General features: G+C 45.3%; 1 protein-coding gene and 1 non-coding gene across 2 annotated transcripts in view; one reads left to right on the top strand and one right to left on the bottom strand.

The window, feature by feature from the left end:
* MCU (mitochondrial calcium uniporter) overlaps positions 1-19730 on the top strand; it is a 298312-nt gene that overhangs the window by 232176 nt on the left and 46406 nt on the right. The gene's annotated exons all lie outside the window — the stretch shown is intronic.
* On the bottom strand, positions 964-1035 carry TRNAC-GCA (transfer RNA cysteine (anticodon GCA)). The gene has a single exon. It is a non-coding gene; the product is annotated as a tRNA-Cys (tRNA).

Below are 19730 nucleotides of genomic sequence, written 5' to 3'. Positions count from 1 at the left end.
AAAAGTAGTTCCGAGACCTGGCGTAGCTCTTTGGTAGAATGCTTGACTGCCACGCAGAATGCTTGGGTTCGATTCCTGCTGGGACCCCGAAATTTATTATTTGCATTCGTCGGGTGGCCAACGCTGCCTATGTCAGGTTTTTCTTAACACTGACATTTATTCTATGCCTTCGTTGGGTCGACGCTACCGATGTCGGGTATTGCTTAAAGCTCACGCGTTAAAATTGCCCATCTGTGTTTTCGTCGTTCCTGGGTAGGTACTAAGTGTCAATCACCTGTGGCACATACCAGCTTACCAGTGGCACATACTCGCCCGTGAGTATGTGCCACTGTTTGGCAGGAAGTGTTTGATGACGTACGTGACAGGATTGTGACGTTATTCATGTCACGACCAGCGCGTCATATTCGTCCAACCATCTTACCCTCCTATGCTAATTTTGGTTCATGCCAAGTTAAGGGGGTGACCACGAGAGCACCCAAACGTAAGTGGCTATAGATATATAGATACGCTTAAAGTTGCCGAAGTTCGCTAAGAAATGCTTTGCGTTTAAAACTAGAGAGAGAATTTTGTTCAGCCTTCAAAAAAAAACTTTGAAAGCGTGCTTTCAGTTTCGATGTTAGGAGCTGGTAAATGACGTGACCGGAAGTTTTTTTTTGGGGTACAACGTTCTCAACCCTGAAACAGTGTATTCTTGGACGGTAATTTATTACAACCTTTAAACTAAAATTGCGTTCTTTTGTCGTACTATGTTTATTGTCGGTTTTGTAATATTTATTATTGTATCTGGCTGTGCTAATATATTCAGCTTTGCTTCAATTACTTTAGAAGCTGGCAAAACGCGCACACTTAGCGGGACAATACTGTTGTGCGTGACGTTGTGCGTGGAAACTAACAGCGCGTCTTTGTCTTGAAAGAAATTGAACACGAGAAGTGTACGGTGACGTTAAAAAAAAAACCACGCCAAGGGGGCACCCGGATTTGAACCGGGGACCTCTCGATCTGCAGTCGAATGCTCTGCCACTGAGCTATACCCCCGCGGTTGGGCGTTTCGCCAGCGCGACACTGGGTAACTGTGTTCTCGGCCAACGCGTCGCATAAAGCGAGAACAAAAGGAGGCGCTGTGGGGGCGTGTGCATCGCGAACTGACGACTAAGCGACGCCTCGCATAGACGGCTGGTTGTCCACGGAGCCCTCTTCCTCCACTCTGCCGTCGATAGCTGGGACGTGAGATCGCCGATTCCTCCGAAGTGTGCCGCGTGGCTAAATCGAACCCATGTCGGCAATTATTGGTTCACGTGTTTCCCTCCAGCGACGCGGTCGCTTCGACTTATAGATGTTTTAACAGTATGATCGTCGGTTCGGAAAGCTTCCGCCGCCAAAATAAAAAAAAAACGTGTTTCTAATTATTTTTAACAACGTACGTAAAGGTTTCTTTCTTTGCCCTTATGCTGTCGGATAAAAGAAAAGCTTCATAACGGTTGATTGATTGATTGATTGATTGATTGATTGATTGATTGATATGTGGGGTTTAACGTCTCAAAACCACTCCATGATTATAAGAGACGCCGTAGTGGAGGGCTCCGGAAATTTCGACCACCTGGGGTTCTTTAACGTGCACCCAAATCTGAGCACACGGGCCTACAACATTTCCGCCTCCATCGGAAATGCAGCCGCCGCAGCCGGGATTCGAACCCGCGCAATGCGGGTCAGCTTCATAACGGTTTAAGACCACTAATACCTACGAATTTCGGCAAGCTTTACTTGTAAAATCTGTCATCCATCGTATAAGTGGTTCGCGGTGTTGCAAATTTCCGTGCTCCTGTTTCAACGCACCTCTGTTTCTCTCTCTCGCTCTGTCGATATATATATATATATATATATATATATATATATATATATATATATATATATATATATATATATATATATATATATATATATATATATATATATATATATATATATATATCCAGAAAAAGACTCCGGTGCGCGGAATTGAACTTGGAACCTCTGCATCGTGAGTGCGAGGCGTTAACCACTGAGCCACCGAAAAGCTTTTTTTTTTCTCTTTATTGCCTTCTTGATTACAGGTCAAGCTAATATGACAATCACTATCACACGTGTTTCATGCGTGATAACGCGTCAAACAAAGATATTACATCTTCAATACAGTCGGTAGTCTTATACGCATCTCGCACTTTTATAACAGCTTCCACGAAACACTCATTAACGGATAGAACTCTCACATCACAGTGTCTGTAAGATAGCATACTACGCCAAACCGAATGAAGACCAAGTAAAAATATAACATCCAAATTTTGCTCAGAACTATCACAAGGCGAAAAACGAATTCCATATGTAGTAAGAGGTAAATCTTTTTTTTAAAGTCCTCTGTAAAATGTCCCAAAAGAAAATAGCGTTCTTACAATCAATAAACACATGTTCAATGGTCTCAGGTTTGTTACACAGGAGACAGCTGCTTCCCCATGGTACTTACATCCCTCTCTCTTGAAGCCACGTTTTTACTGGTAAGGTTCCCATATGAAGTCTAAAAAAGAAGGTTTTCACAAAAGCACGTCTTCTAACGTGTAAAGGGCAAGCTATTTATATCTACCACTTACCGCTGGTGATGGGCATCTTGGGGTGGGTGGGGCTATTGTGTTTTCAGCATTATCAGCAAGACGACGCAATGAGCGCGTGGTGGCTTGGGTTCCTCGATACGATATTTTTCTTCTGCGAGCAACTCCAGCTGCTAATGTCACTTTGAAAATTAGGACTAGAGACTAGAAAACTAAGCCCTTCACACTCCCGATGTGAAAACTTTGTATTTATCTCATGTTTGAGTACCACACGTTTTGATGCAACAAAATGTATGCAGCCGCGAAATAGCGGTGGCGCGCGCCCTCATCTCCCACGGCCACTTCGCCTCGCGGGGAGGAAGGGGCGGTCGTAAAGCCCCTGAACGCACACTCGCGCGCCCTTATCTTGCGGTTGGGAGCATCTTGTGTCTTGGCTGTCCTTAAGCTTTCACCGGAACGTTTTTGTTGTAGTAACCGGGCGCACTAAGGTCACTGCAATCGTTGCACAGTCTCCGTTTGCGAAAATAATGCGCTTTTCAGACAAATAGAAGTAACAGTGACGCTTATTCGCGTTCATTTGTACCTGTGAGTACGTTTCGTGAGTTATTTGTGCGTCATTGTTACTTCGATTTGTCGAAGTAACATTCTTGTCGAAGTAACATGCTTGCCGTTCTGCGCTTGACCTTCCAATTTGTTGCTATCACGTTAATTGCTTCGCCTTTGCGGCAAAACTGTGACACTTTCTTTTGTGCATAGTCATTTTTCTTTGCCTGTTTGACCCACCGCGGTGGTATAGTGGTTAAGGTACTCGGCTGCTGACCCGCAGGTCGCGGGATCGAATCCCGGCTGCGGCGGCTGCATTTCCGATGGAGGTGGAAATGTTGTAGGCCCGTGTGCTCAGATTCGGGTGCACGTAAAAGAACCCCAGGTGGTCGAAATTTCCGGAGCCCTCCACTACGGCGTCTCTCATAATCATATGGTGGTTTTGGGACGCTAAACCCCACATATAAATCAATGAGTCTTTGCCTGTTTCCGATTGAACGTGATATTTCGCGATGGCGCAAATCAATGCAACAGGCAATAATGACAATTTTCGACTATGTAGTTAACTGCCAGGTTGCAAAAATTTAGTACGGTCCCAGAAATTTAGTAATGGCGCTACAGTTACTACCTATTTGCTTGCAGTTATTTTGTGCTTACGTAAGTAGTAAACAGGTCCCAAACATTAGTAGTGATTGCACTTAGTAACTGCTTATTAGCGTAGGTAGTACGCAGGTTGGGAAATGTTAGTAACGGCCTCAAAAAGTTACTAACCGCTGCAATAACTAATTGCATACAGTCACCAACTTTTTCCTACCCCCTCATTATTTTTTTTAAGCGGACTGCAAGGCGGCATCGGAGACTGCATTAAAATTAGAGTCTCAACATCAATGCGCGTGACAAAAAAAGAAATGTGACTGAACTTACTCCTGGCTCATAGCAAAGGAGGGTTACAGTTCAATATTCCCGTTAGACCAAAGAGTTTTAACTTGAGACTTTCGTGTGGTTGCAGAACTGGAGCCATGACACGCCGGGCTTGAGCGAGAAGGTCCCGCGTTGTATTGAAGGCCGGAGCCACTGTATCGGGCAAAATGCTGTAACGATCGTTTCTGCTACATTAGGGTGCACGTTAATGGACCCAACGGTAGTCGGGATTATTCTTGAAGAGTTGGAGTCTCTCGTAAACTCACTGTGCACTTACGATACGTGAAACCGTCATAACTTAATTGCATTGCCTACGTTAAGTCAACCAACCTTGCTGCTGACCGACTTAACGTGGCGTGTAGAGGGACGGAGCTGGGACGGTAAGGTGTTTTAGCAATGACGGTTTAGCGCACCGTAAGTACGACAATACAGCACCTTATATAGTAGTCGGGACGTCATATTTTTTTGAAAGACCTGCATTTCCCGTTATAATCACCTCAAGGAGAGACACTTGTTTGAGCTACAAATGCACGCGATTCGCCGCGATATTTTAACTGTATAATATTTTACATGCCCGGCTCTTCAAATCAGTTACGGGTGCTAGTCATTATTTAAATAATTATCAGAAACGGACCTCGGGAAGTTTAAATGATGATTGACTATTTCACCGACGAAAAACCTAAACGTGCCCGGCATGCTAGTTGCAAACATTATAATGAAGTTCACTTGCGTATGTCAGATTTGTTGATATTACTTCTTTTTATTATTAGTTTTCACTCTCTTCTATAATCTTTCAATCCGATTCCTCGTCCATATACTGAGCAGCACGCCAGCCGTTACATCTGATTTTTTTTTAATAATGGGTCTTTCTCTCTCTCTCGCTCTCTCTCTCTCTCTCTCTCTGTACGCTAAACCAGATCGAGCAACACGTGCAGATAATAGTTTTTTTTTACCGCAGTAGATTCAAAATTGAACGCTAATATTGTCACGCAAGTGCTATATGGTATTACCTCCACTTTTGAATCACCGTCCTCAGATGTCCAAACTGCTTCGCTATACATGTAGCACGTGTCAAAAAAAAAAAAAAAATCTGCCATGTGCCAATTTGAAGCTTCTTAGGGCATCTACAGGTGACAACTTTAGAGCCCGCCGTCACTCCGTTGGTATAGACGGCGGAATTCTCCCAAGTGTGCTGCGCCTTGATAAAGAAACCGCTAAAGATACGCAGATATTGTTTCGCGTAGCCGTAATCGAGCGATGAAACACCCAAATGCGATACGGACATCTGCGGGGTGGTAAGACGATTCTGATTGGTAAAATTAAACACCAGGAACGGCGCCACTCAAATAATCTTTCCTGAATGCAACGCTTGTACAGAGGCAACGGGGAATCAGCGCAGGACCGAAGTGTGACAGCGTGGTTCAGGAAACCCCCGAATGAACGCGATGTGAATGAAGAAGTGCCGAGAGAAAGCTGGGCGAACAAAAGCGCCTCGGCGTTGAGGTCATTAACTGCTTAATATCTGTAGATGGCCTCAGCGCTGGAAAGACTCTCAGGCTCTCGTCCTCTGTCTCTAATGACGTGTATGCACGCGGGATATGCATGTGAATTTCGTGGTGTGCCTCCTTCGCTTGGCGAAGGAGGCACACCACGAAAGAAGATGTCCTCCTTCGCTTGGCGGCGCCTGTTTTTCTTTTTCTTCGCTCTCAAGGTCGCGGGTTTTACGCTAACCGCGGCGGTCGCAGTTCGATGGACTCGAAACGCTCGGGGCCTCGTGTTGTGCGATGTCAGTGTGGTCGACATTTCCGGAGCGCTCCTCTACGGCGTGCTTCACAATCACATCGTCGTTTTGGTTCGTAAAACCCCGCAAGTTATTATTATTAGCTCTTTACTCTCCACTTGTTCTTCCGTTTTCTGCCTTCATTTTCAGGTAGAAAAAAGAACTTTTTTTTTTGTTTTTTGAAGCAGTAGTACAGGGTTCATATAATAATCCTCGAAGTAATTGTGAAGGTGACGATGACCGGCAGTTTGTAAGAATGACGACAATGGTTTTCAATGTGAGGTTCAGAGAGAAAGAGAATAGGTGTTCAGGGAGCAAGAGAGGGAGTGCAAGTGACATTTCCTTCCTGTCTGGTCACAAAGAGGCCACAAACTGTGACGTTGCATTGCTAACGCGATTCATGGTTCTATGCCTGGTAGTGGCTGTGGCATTTCGATTGCGCTGATGTAAGAACAGCCTTCGCCATTCTAAACAAAATCTGAAGGACTCGTAGTGCTAAAAAGTTACTCTATAGTGTCGTGATCAGATCGGGTTCTTGGTAGACGAAGATCCAGTTTCGTCTAATAAGGTAAAACTAAATCGAGATTTGTGATAGCATTTCAGTTGCACTTATTTTTGTGGCTATCACACCTCGCACTTGGTCAATAGGAGCGATGTCATCGTTACCTCTGGTAATGACCACCTATATCTCTCTTCGTGTTCCTTCTTTCTGAACGCGCTGGAAACTTCGGGAAGTTTAACATTTCCGAAGTCTAGCATTCACCGCGCGCCCAGAGCAGAACGTCCTGACCAGTTTCATTTTCCCGCTGTTATCGTGCAAAAAAAGAAAAAAAAAGGACGCGTACCGAGGTAAGTTCTACGCGGACGTGGTAATCGGTGACCGATGGCACAGTCATCTTTTTTCTCCGACCCGGACATGCACTGCCGATGCCTTTTCAGCCTTCTCCAGTCCACCTCTCGCATCTTTATTATGATTATTTTTAGGCCCACCTCGCTTTTCACGATGTCACCTTCTGCCCTCAACGAGGTATATCATCACGCGCGAACGCCTCCTTTGGACACCACCGCTTGCGCCACGGGTGGAGACGGAAAGCTTTGTCACGTTCTCTCGCCCGTAAGGGAACCGTCGGGAGAGAGAGAGAAAGAAAGCGCAGACTGGAAAGGAGGCTTAGACCACTGTCGACAAACTGGATGATGCATTGTCGACGGGCTTTTTTTTTTCTTTTCACCTGAGTATTTCGTGTCGGTGTGCGGTAACCAGTCGGAACCATCCACGCAGACAAAGCAGCAACAACTTCGCGTCCTCGTGTTGAACGGAGGGATGGGGATGGGCAAGCGGGGCGCAAGCTACCGCTGTTCCCTACAGCTGCCCGGAAGCGATTGCACGGCCGACCTGTCACGGCAACGTGTGCAGCTCCATAACTCCTTTCGCAAAATTTCTCCTCTTTCATAGTTGCGAATATATTTCCATGGTATTTCATCCTGTCGGCGACGAAAAGACAAGAGCCAAAAAACTGAATCAGCAGCACCCTTTCCTGCACTGGTGCCCGTCCGCACACTGCGAGAAGCCGAGGCGGGAGGGTGCACCTTCCTTCGACACTCTTTCACAGCCCAGTGCTTCACTGCGGATCGAACATTTCAGTAAAAAGGTGTGGCGTGGCTGAAATCGCTTTTTTTTTAAATGTAGGGAGGGAAACAGCTCGAGAATTGGCTGTTTCACTTCTGCGTGCTTATTTATTCTCTATTCGGTTTCATTTCAGAAGCCGAGCGGTCCAAGCTTCTGTGCCTTGTTTTTGCCGCATACGAGCATGTGACTGTACTGTAATCGAGCTTTAGGTTGCACAATGCGAGGTGCGGCTTTCTGTGGTTTTTCGTTTTAGTGCGGATTGATATTGTAGGGGCGGGGCTGCAACGCCCACGTCGTTCCCGCTTTCTTGCGCCGCGTGCAGCACTTTCCGAGAACCCCAGCTGCGGCTAGCTCCCGTGGCGAAACGACTTGACGGGGCGCGGTGTGTAAACGCCAGCATCAATCTCTTTGTTGTCCCGTCGTGGTATAGCTTAGCGGTCTTGCGTCGGTAATCTCTGGGAAGGGGGTTCGTTTTCCAAGCCTTGGGGGTCGCATTTCGCTAGGGACGATATGAACAATACAACCGTGTGCTCAATATAAAGGTGCACTTCAAAGACCTCGCGGCATTCAAAATTACTTCGGAGTCACTCACTATGGCGTGCCTCATAACGTGATTTTTTGCACGTAAAAGCCTGGAATTTAATTTGATATCAAGGCGAAAGACTAAGAAGCCTCATTAAACGCGAAAAGGTACCATCGGTGTTAGCATAGGAGGCGTCAATACGAGTGATGAAAAAAAAAATGGGCAGATGCCACGTACAGTAATAATCGATGATATCCGACGCGCGAATGAGGAAGGTTGGTATATATATGTCACTTTCAAATGAGCACAACGTTACGAGGCAAACGTGAGTTATGCTACACAAGACTTCCATGTCATGATTATCATGTTTGGACTTGTAATTTACCTTCGTCGTCTGTTCACGTCACATGATACTAAATTTGGTATATGTGGAGCTAGAGAAACGGCCGCGTGCATGCTATGAACGTAGCATGTAGTCATGTTTTACATGACAAGCACATCATGATTATCATGTTTGGACGTGTCATTTATCTTCGTCGTTCATTCACGTTACGTAATACCAAATCTGGTATATGTGAAGCTAGCCGGATGGATGGATGGATGGATGGATGGATGGATGGATGGATGGATGGATGGATGGATGGATGGATGGATGGATGGATGGATGGATGGATGGATGGATGGATGGATGGATGGATGGATGGATGGATGGATGGATGGATGGATGGATGGATGGATGGATGGATGGATGGATGGATGGATGGATGGATGGATGGATGGATGGATGGATGGATGGATGGATGGATGGATGGATGGATGGATGGATGGATGGATGGATGGATGGATGGATGGATGGATGGATGGATGGATGGATGGATGGATGGATGGATGGATGGATGGATGGATGGATGGATGGATGGATGGATGGATGGATGGATGGATGGATGGATGGATGGATGGATGGATGGATGGATGGATGGATGGATGGATGGATGGATGGATGGATGGATGGATGGATGGATGGATGGATGGATGGATGGATGGATGGATGGATGGATGGATGGATGGATGGATGGATGGATGGATGGATGGATGGATGGATGGATGGATGGATGGATGGATGGATGGATGGATGGATGGATGGATGGATGGATGGATGGATGGATGGATGGATGGATGGATGGATGGATGGATGGATGGATGGATGGATGGATGGATGGATGGATGGATGGATGGATGGATGGATGGATGGATGGATGGATGGATGGATGGATGGATGGATGGATGGATGGATGGATGGATGGATGGATGGATGGATGGATGGATGGATGGATGGATGGATGGATGGATGGATGGATGGATGGATGGATGGATGGATGGATGGATGGATGGATGGATGGATGGATGGATGGATGGATGGATGGATGGATGGATGGATGGATGGATGGATGGATGGATGGATGGATGGATGGATGGATGGATGGATGGATGGATGGATGGATGGATGGATGGATGGATGGATGGATGGATGGATGGATGGATGGATGGATGGATGGATGGATGGATGGATGGATGGATGGATGGATGGATGGATGGATGGATGGATGGATGGATGGATGGATGGATGGATGGATGGATGGATGGATGGATGGATGGATGGATGGATGGATGGATGGATGGATGGATGGATGGATGGATGGATGGATGGATGGATGGATGGATGGATGGATGGATGGATGGATGGATGGATGGATGGATGGATGGATGGATGGATGGATGGATGGATGGATGGATGGATGGATGGATGGATGGATGGATGGATGGATGGATGGATGGATGGATGGATGGATGGATGGATGGATGGATGGATGGATGGATGGATGGATGGATGGATGGATGGATGGATGGATGGATGGATGGATGGATGGATGGATGGATGGATGGATGGATGGATGGATGGACGGATGGACGGATGGACGGATGGACGGATGGACGGATGGACGGATGGATGGATGGATGGATGGATGGATGGATGGATGGATGGATGGATGGATGGATGGATGGATGGTGAAAGGCGAGCCGATGCCGTAGGCCCCACTAAAGCACGTGAGGTGAAGAAAGCTTTTCATTCTTCCGATCACGGAGAACTTGCGGGAAGCTTTAGGGATCGATCCATTCGACGGAGAAGAACAAGAAAACAAAAAGGCTTTCGCCTTTCAGTCGTCTTGGGAAGCACAAGGAAGTGTATCGACTTGTTCTTTGCCCAACTCTCAGTAAAGCGGAACAAGTTCTCTAGTATTGCTAAGTGCTCATCTTGCTGTCTCGTATTTCAAGCACCACGAGATATATATATATATATATATATATATATATATATATATATATATATATATATATATATATATATATATATATATATATATATATATATATATACAGTGTGTCCCAGGTACATTTAGCCAGAGTTTAACAATATGCCGGCACACGCAATTACGACGCGACTAAGAGCATGTCGCTCACCGTTGCCTGGAGTTGATCAGACTATTTTTTTGCGTTCTCAAATGTTGTTTAATTAGATCTGTTTAAATAAGTCACTTTTGAAGGAACGAAGATGGATAAAAATTTCAATGAGAAAGTTTTAGATCGGTTTGCAAAATGTCCGAATAGACTGTTTTGAACTTTATATATGTTAAGTATCACTGTTTTTCTTATAATTAGAAATGCCCGCGAAATACAAAAAATACCACGTGACAAACCCGCTCGTGCGCCAGTGCGCACATTGATTCTAGTGCTCCTTAAAGTTCCGCGTACGAGCGACCATAGCATTTGCCCCATTGTGCTGTCTCGGCAGGGCCGCAACCAAGGTGGTGGCTTTACAATGAACACGTTTTGCTATCGGCCACAAAAATGATAACGGCTGTGACTGCTTATCGCTGTCATGAACCGGTGTGAGGGAAGCGTGTCGTTCGTACGCTTCCCTCAATCAATCAATTATACCATGCTTGACTAGTTCATTCACTCCCTCTTTTTTAATACCCGAAGCACTTGATTTACGTTGCCGTTTTCAGAGTTTAATAAGTCACCTGATCTTCAATCGAACCCGTGCATTCTACTTACATCACATGGGCTGACGTGAAAATACCTCTTCGGTTTCTTTTTTTTTTTATTCCTTGCCACGTATCTCATGTCAAGGCATATGTTTAATGCGTGCATATGTTTGATACAATATGTTAGAGTAGACTTTGCTGTGTGTGTAGCCGTTTTGGGGCGATGTTTTCCGGCAAGAGGTTTCAGTGAGGTCGTGGCGCCGCCGCGGTAATCTAGTGGCTGAGGTACTCGGCTGCTGACCTGCAGGTCGCGGAATCGAATCCCGGCTGCGGCGGCTGCATATTTGATTGAAGGGGAAATGCTGTAGGCCCGTGTGCGCAGATTTGGGTGCACGTTTAAGAACCCCAGGTGGTCGATATTTCCGGAGCCCTCCACTACGGCGTCTTTTATAATCATCATATGATGGTTTGGGGACGTTAAACCCCACATATCAATTAAAGCATGGTCGTGGCTGCTCATTCTCGTATATATAACATGCACTGAGTGGGGCAAGGTCCCTAGAAAATCGAGAGGTTCGCCTCCTTACGTAACTTCGAAGAGGTTTTCTCTGTATACACGGAGCCAAGCTGTTCAACGCTCTTCGCGCGCAGAAAAATCGGAAGTATGGGCGCATCAATAATGCATGCATTACGCGCACTCATACATAAACTGTACGTGCAGGGGAATCAAGCAGAAGCTGGACGTGATTTCTAGATCGTTATTCCCTTTTTTACGTCGTAATGTTCTCTTTCTATTAATGGCTTGCCTTCCGGGTAATTCGTACACTGTATGTATACGTGAGATGTGCATAAATGATGCGTCGATTATTCGGTGGAATGACGACCCTATACATGCGTATGCTGTACGCGTAAGATGGACGAGGTTACTTTTTTTTTGTCTTAGCTTGTTCATTTCTTCATTTACAGCCGGCTCCGCTAATTGCGCGTGTGGGATTGCAGTACTTCTCACCGGATTTGAGAGGAAAATTATCCCCGATTGGCCGATACGTGTTCTTTTCGTATCTTCGCGGCTTCATGAAAGATTCAGATTTTCCGGTCTCCTCTTTGAAGACGGAAATGATGTGATTTATATCTAGTAATACAGAAGTCCCACAGTTTCCCCGAATGGGGGCATATAGCGCAGTGTGTTTTTTTTTTCGTGATACATCAGACTTTTCGCGTGTTTATACAAATTCGCCGGTGATTTTTTTCTTGACTTGATTGCACAAAAACTGGTTGTGTAGAAATAGCATTATTATTCAGATCATAAAGACGGAAAAGTTTTTTCTCTAGCAGGATGTCATGAGCGATATTTATTGCAAAGAACTCTTTTGTTACTGCAATGATGATTTGTCGTGCAAGCACGATGCTTAGTGCGTGTATGTATATTACATGTGTGGTGTGAAGTGGGCGCTGTGTATACAAATTGAATACCCCGCCGCGGTGGTCTGACTAAGGTGTTCGGCTGCTAACCCGCCGGTCGGGGGATCGAATGCCGGTGGCGGCGGCTCCATTTTCGATGTAGGCGACAATGCTGTAGGCCCGTGTGCTCAGATTCGGGCGCACGTTAAAAAACTCCAGGTTTTCGAAATTTCTGAAGCCCTTCACATGGTTGTTTTGGGACGTTACACCCCACATATTAATCAGTCTATTTGTAGAAATTGAAGCATTGCTATGTGGAATCTTTCATCATGCATTCAATGGTCATATCTCGTCGTGACACATTAGCAGAAACCGCCTTGCAGTAGAAGACGGGAGCGTTCCGATGGCAAGCCGGGACATTCCCATTGTGAGTGCTATAAGTCTGATTCCATTACTCGAACGGAGCAGTGCGGACACATATGACATCTATAGCGGAACATACAACTGCATTTACACGTTGATTAAACAGACAGTGTAACGTCAGCTCAGTGCCTTCTAAGCACGAATTCATCCGCCCTAGTAGGGTGAGGGGGCAGCGAACAGACACACGGTGGGATATGAGCACGTGTGTTTTATTTTAAGTGACTCGGAGTGAGTTCGAGGGTTGAGATGAGAGGAGAATGGACGGACGATCTGGGTTAGGAGGGCTCTGTGCCTGGTAATGGGAACCAGCAGGGTTGCGAAGGCTCGCAGCATAGCCCTCAATTCACTGTACCCTGATGGAAGTTGCTTTTTTACGATGAACTCTGTGTATCGCCTCGCAGATTTTTGTCTAGTTGTGATGGCTGGGCTTTTGAACGTCCCAAACACATGGTTATGAGACACGCAGCAGTGGAGGGCTCCGTAAATTTCCGCCATCTACTGTTCTTTAACGTGCACCTAATTCTGAGCACAGGGGGCCTATATATGAACCTTCTTGACTTTTTTCATAGCTGTTGGAAATAAGCGAATATCCCTAGTTTGACTGTATCCAAGGAGGGTTACAGCTACTGACAACGTTCAAAAAACGACACCAGAAACATGTCTCGAATTTCATATATATATCCATATGACAGCAAGACATTACTTTTCTATCTTTGAGCATTTGAAACCGCAACGCGAAAGCATCTTACTGGAGCATAAATTCAATTTCTAGGCTGTGTCTTGCTAATGAACAAGCGCGGAGATTAAACTAAACCCGTTTTCCTGGCATTCGAGTATGTAATGGTAGGAGCGTCCTCTTCAAAGTGAGTCTGCGCAGGAGGTGTCTGAAGATGGTGTACAGGATCAAGGCATGCTCTTTCTTTTTGCTCTGTACGAACGTAGCGCCTTTCCTTGTTAGGTGTTTGAACGGTGAGGCTTTGTGTGAGAAATAAGCAATAAATCTTCGGCACTATGCGCAGAGCCCTAAAACGCGTCTCACTGTTTTCGTTATCTGTCTGCGCTTGAAATTTTTGGACGGCCGTTGTGTTGTCGGCGTCAAGATGAACAAATTTCACGGCTTGCATACCTAAGAACAGGAGTTCTGCGTGACGGAAATGACATTTCACTGGTTTCAGTGTCAGGTCGGCGGATTATATACCGCTTGTAGTACCGACGGAAACTTCCTTATGTGTTTTTTGTGGAAACAGTGACGTCACGCAGTCAGTTTTTTCCCCTTTTTAATTTCTTTTGTTGACCTTGATTTGCTAACACCCTGCAGTGTTGAGGTCCATCTACCAGAGGTATAGCGTGCGTTTCTCTTAGCCGAGAAAATAGCCGATATGCTGGCATGCGTCTTTCTCCTTACTATTTCCGTCTGGCAGCCAGGCGAAGCGTTCTAGTGGTTATGGCGCTCGTCTATTACCCCGAAGGTCGCGGATTCGAGTGCCGGCCGCGGCTGCATTTTCGATAGAGGCGAAAATGTTTGAGGCTCGTGTGCTTAGATTCAGGTGCACGTTAAAAAACGTCAGCTGGTCGAAATTTCCGAAGCCCTCCGATACGGCGTCTCTCATAATCGTATCGTGGCTTAGGGATGTTAAACCCCAAATAATATTCTATTCTTTCTTTCCGTATAGCGCATACTAATAAATCCAATGTTCATTTCAGCCAAAGAAAGCATTCTTATATATATATATATATATATATATATATATATATATATATATATATATATATATATTATAGAGAGAGAGAGAGAGAGAGAGAGAGAGGATCGTCGTGGCTCATCGACGGAAAAGGTGTTTTCGATGCGAAGCAGCCCTTTTACTAGTCTGTGTAACGGTGTCCCTCCGCACCGGGGTGGTGCAAAGTAGGCCACGCCTTCCCTCGCAGTTCGCGCGCGTGACGTAATTCTCTCCCTAGCCTGTCGCCGCTCGCTGCGTGTCATCTTTCTAGATTCACACACACATTAAAAAAGCTTTCTATTTTTCCCCACTACCTTGGTTGACTAGGTTCCTTGCTACCCTCTGTTTCAATTAAAGCCCATTAATACTGCTGTCAGACGAACACTACGGCTAACAATAGTTACAGGCAACAGTTACACGGCAGACAAAACCACAGCTATAGTCTCCTGACCTTGGTTATTGCTAATCCGGGGCTCAGTCAGAATTTTTTCGTTATAAGGGAGGTGGGGGTCACCTCTTTGAGCGTAGGGTTCCCATTCTCTTCTCTTCATGCGTGAATGATCTACCGCAAGCTCTTAAGTACACAAACGTATTATTGTATGATGATGACACAGCGTTACTTTACACAAGTAACTGACTTGCTTCACTGTAAGACGTTATATCGAAATGAATGACAATAATAAGTAAACGGTTTACAGAAAACTGAAAAAAAAGAGACTTGGTATGTCGTGTTTACTCATGTCGGAAAACAGTAAACTACAACAGCCTTAATATTTCTCTGGCCAACCGAACTCTGAATAGCGTCGACACGCTCGAATATTTCGGAATCCTTTTTGACCGCTACGTTCACTGGAGAAACCAGATCAATAGTGTGTGTAGAAAACTAGCTTTTAGCTGGTATTTATTGGTCCGTTTCCGCCAATTTTTTGCTCGTCCTTTACTTCGTTGCATATACTTTTGCCGGTTTCATTCACACCTCGGCTATTGCTGTGCGGCTTGGGGCCTTACATACAAAAACTATATAAAACCTATGCAGTAGTTAGAAAAACGTGCTTTAAGAATAATAACATTCTCCCCCGTTCGTCACACTGGAGTCGCATCCTATTCAATGATCTTCATATTCTCCTATTTGCGGCGCTAAAAATTATAAGGTAGCTTGCCTAGTTCACAAAATAATGTACACAAACTTTCCACTATCCAACACCATATTCAACTTCCCGCGTGGAAACACCGGGCAAACAAGTCATTTAAATTGAAATCTTGCTCCCTGCAGCAATGGTTATGGCGGACGATTGTTAGAATTCTTCGGAGCTCAAACCTAGAACATTTTGCCTCTAGAAATAATAACTATGCGTAACTCCAGCCTTTCTTGCGAACGTTTTTTCCTGTCTAGTGAATTGTAATCATCTTTCATACGTAGATTGTACATCGTTGAAACTTGCAAAGTCAATCATTTTCATAACCAATAATGTGCGTTGCTAACTTCTATGTATTCTTTGTAATTAACCAGCTACTATCCATGTAGGCTATTGGTCCAACTATTATGTACGAGTATTTTGCATACACAACTTAATAAACTCATTTTGATTTGATTTGATTTGAAGTAGGGGCCAGGCAAATAACTATGCCATGCTGAAAAAAAAATGTCATAAGGCGGGGGGGGGGGGCTGCAAGGACCTGGTGTGCGAGCCCCTGGCTACGCCATTGTCGCTAACATGTAATCGACCATGGATGGATGGATGAGTGCTATGATAATCCCCTTTATAATGGGGCGGTGACATGTGTGCCACCAGGCTCGCAAAAAAAAAAAAACTTTCGTTTTATGTTGGCGTAATGCCTTATCTACTTCGATTAAATCGATCTTATTACAACAAAAAAATGTAAATTTATGTTCCATCTCTCTGCCTCTTCGTGCAGAAAACCTCAACTTTCCACTGTTTCTGTCTTTTATCTGTACTTTTCTGCCACCAACATCTAACCATCTCTTACTTGGTTCTATCGCGGACGTGTTCAGCTTTCCATGTTTGTCCCTAAAACTCAAAGCATCGTGGATAGGCTTTTACCCACACGTATACCTGGGTGGATATCCCCAAATTTAATCATAACTTATTCCATCGTTTCCTCAGCTCACCCACAGCATTTACATTGTTGTTCTTCTTCATTCAATCTCGCTTTATGACTACGCATTCTAAGACAGCCTGATTTCGCCTTGAACAGTGAAGCGCTTCCCCTTGAATCATCATAAAACCTCTCCCGCCTTTTTTCGTTCTTGCCCTTTCGGCAGTTACTGAGAGCCGGCTTCTTTTCTGTCGCTGTCATCCAGTAAATCGTCTCGGCCTCTCCAACTTTTCGCTTAATGCTTTTTGTTGCCGTGTCGCCCACACTGCCAGGCGTATAATTACTGGTGAGCCTACGAGTTCTTTTTTCCACTTTGTGCCCACGCTCTTTCTATACAAATACCTGAACGCTTTCCCTGCCCATCTACTGTCCTTCATTTTCCTAAGCCGACGGACGGACGGACGGACGGACGGACGGACGGACGGACGGACGGACGGACGGACGGACGGATGGATGGATGGATGGATGGATGGATGGATGGATGGATGGATGGATGGATGGATGGATGGATGGATGGATGGATGGATGGATGGATGGATGGATGGATGGATGGATGGATGGATGGATGGATGGATGGATGGATGGATGGATGGATGGATGGATGGATGGATGGATGGATGGATGGATGGATGGATGGATGGATGGATGGATGGATGGATGGATGGATGGATGGATGGATGGATGGATGGATGGATGGATGGATGGATGGATGGATGGATGGATGGATGGATGGATGGATGGATGGATGGATGGATGGATGGATGGATGGATGGATGGATGGATGGATGGATGGATGGATGGATGGATGGATGGATGGATGGATGGATGGATGGATGGATGGATGGATGGATGGATGGATGGATGGATGGATGGATGGATGGATGGATGGATGGATGGATGGATGGATGGATGGATGGATGGATGGATGGATGGATGGATGGATGGATGGATGGATGGATGGATGGATGGATGGATGGATGGATGGATGGATGGATGGATGGATGGATGGATGGATGGATGGATGGATGGATGGATGGATGGATGGATGGATGGATGGATGGATGGATGGATGGATGGATGGATGGATGGATGGATGGATGGATGGATGGATGGATGGATGGATGGATGGATGGATGGATGGATGGATGGATGGATGGATGGATGGATGGATGGATGGATGGATGGATGGATGGATGGATGGATGGATGGATGGATGGATGGATGGATGGATGGATGGATGGATGGATGGATGGATGGATGGATGGATGGATGGATGGATGGATGGATGGATGGATGGATGGATGGATGGATGGATGGATGGATGGATGGATGGATGGATGGATGGATGGATGGATGGATGGATGGATGGATGGATGGATGGATGGATGGATGGATGGATGGATGGATGGATGGATGGATGGATGGATGGATGGATGGATGGATGGATGGATGGATGGATGGATGGATGGATGGATGGATGGATGGATGGATGGATGGATGGATGGATGGATGGATGGATGGATGGATGGATGGATGGATGGATGGATGGATGGATGGATGGATGGATGGATGGATGGATGGATGGATGGATGGATGGATGGATGGATGGATGGATGGATGGATGGATGGATGGATGGATGGATGGATGGATGGATGGATGGATGGATGGATGGATGGATGGATGGATGGATGGATGGATGGATGGATGGATGGATGGATGGATGGATGGATGGATGGATGGATGGATGGATGGATGGATGGATGGATGGATCCGGCTGTGCCCGCCACCTAGCAATAAAGTTAAGTACTAACACTATGTGTTGAAAGATTGAATTTCACTCGCGCCTTGATTGTAGCCACCAATCAGTTAGCCTCCTCCTGGTTATCTCTACCCGTTTAAAGTCTATTTTGCCTTCACTGTACCTAAACCCCAATGATTTCGAAAATTCCGCGCCATTATCTTAGACTATAGGGTGGAACCCATTGCAGAACATTATCAAATGTTCGGCCATTTCCTCCTCCTCTCCACACGGACTATATAACGTGTCTGTGCCTTCGTATTTGTCTCGGTATGTCTTGGGCCACAATACTCCCATTCTGGATTCAAACAGCAGAGAACTACCCCGAGAATCATCGTAGATATTTTGACGTATTACCCATCTCTCAACGTACAGTTGAGAGATGGGTAATACGTCAAGCTGGTGAGAAATTTTGTACAAATACAATCTTGTACAAAGTTGTACAAACAATGCTCGTTAAATGAGCATATTGTATATAATCTTTTTCAAGGTTAGAGGTTTCATGTGAAACGTAAATTTGAGATATTAAATTTTTATGAGTTCCTTTTTAGGTTAGAAAATTTATGTGAAACGTAACTTTGAGATATTAAATTTTTTTCTGAGTTCCTTTTTAGGTCAGAAGTTTTATGTGAAGCGTAACTTTGATATATGAAAATTTTTGTCTTAGTTCCTGTAACAAATACGCATTTATTAAAGTTTATGATTGTGTAGTAACGGCAGAGGTAACGTCCGTTACTTTTTTGTAATGGTAATGATAGCGCGTTACCTTTTTTGAGGGTAACGTACGGTGGTAACGTGTTCCTTTTTTGTTGGAGTTATGAGTAACGTATTTAGTTACTTTTTTGGTAATGGATTCAACGCTGGTTATAACAGTCCTCGGAGTGTGGGGGGACGTCATTGTGTACGTGTCGTAATGTCATTGTGGACTGTGCAGATGTGCCCCTCTGTGCATATCTGTATGCGCTATATCGCCGGTGCTGTCGTAAAACCTTCCATTGGGTTTATATCATTCCCACCGGCTTTCATCGTTGTCTCTTCTTCCACTGCGATACGGCGAAAGTATCGGTGGAGATTTGGCGTGCACACACAAACAAACACACACACGTGCGCGCGCACACACACACGCTCCCTCACTCACGCTCTCTCTTTCGCACACACACACACACACGCACACACGCGCGCGCGCTCACACACAAACCAGTTCTCTTTCTCTCTCTCTCAAGACTTCACATAGCCAGGTTATTAAGA

The sequence above is a fragment of the Rhipicephalus microplus genome, chromosome X (genome assembly GCF_043290135.1).
Source record: "Rhipicephalus microplus isolate Deutch F79 chromosome X, USDA_Rmic, whole genome shotgun sequence".
NCBI lineage: Eukaryota > Metazoa > Arthropoda > Arachnida > Ixodida > Ixodidae > Rhipicephalus > Rhipicephalus microplus.
The sequence above is the reverse complement of the archived record's forward strand: the minus strand, read 5'-3'. Positions and strand labels throughout refer to the sequence as shown.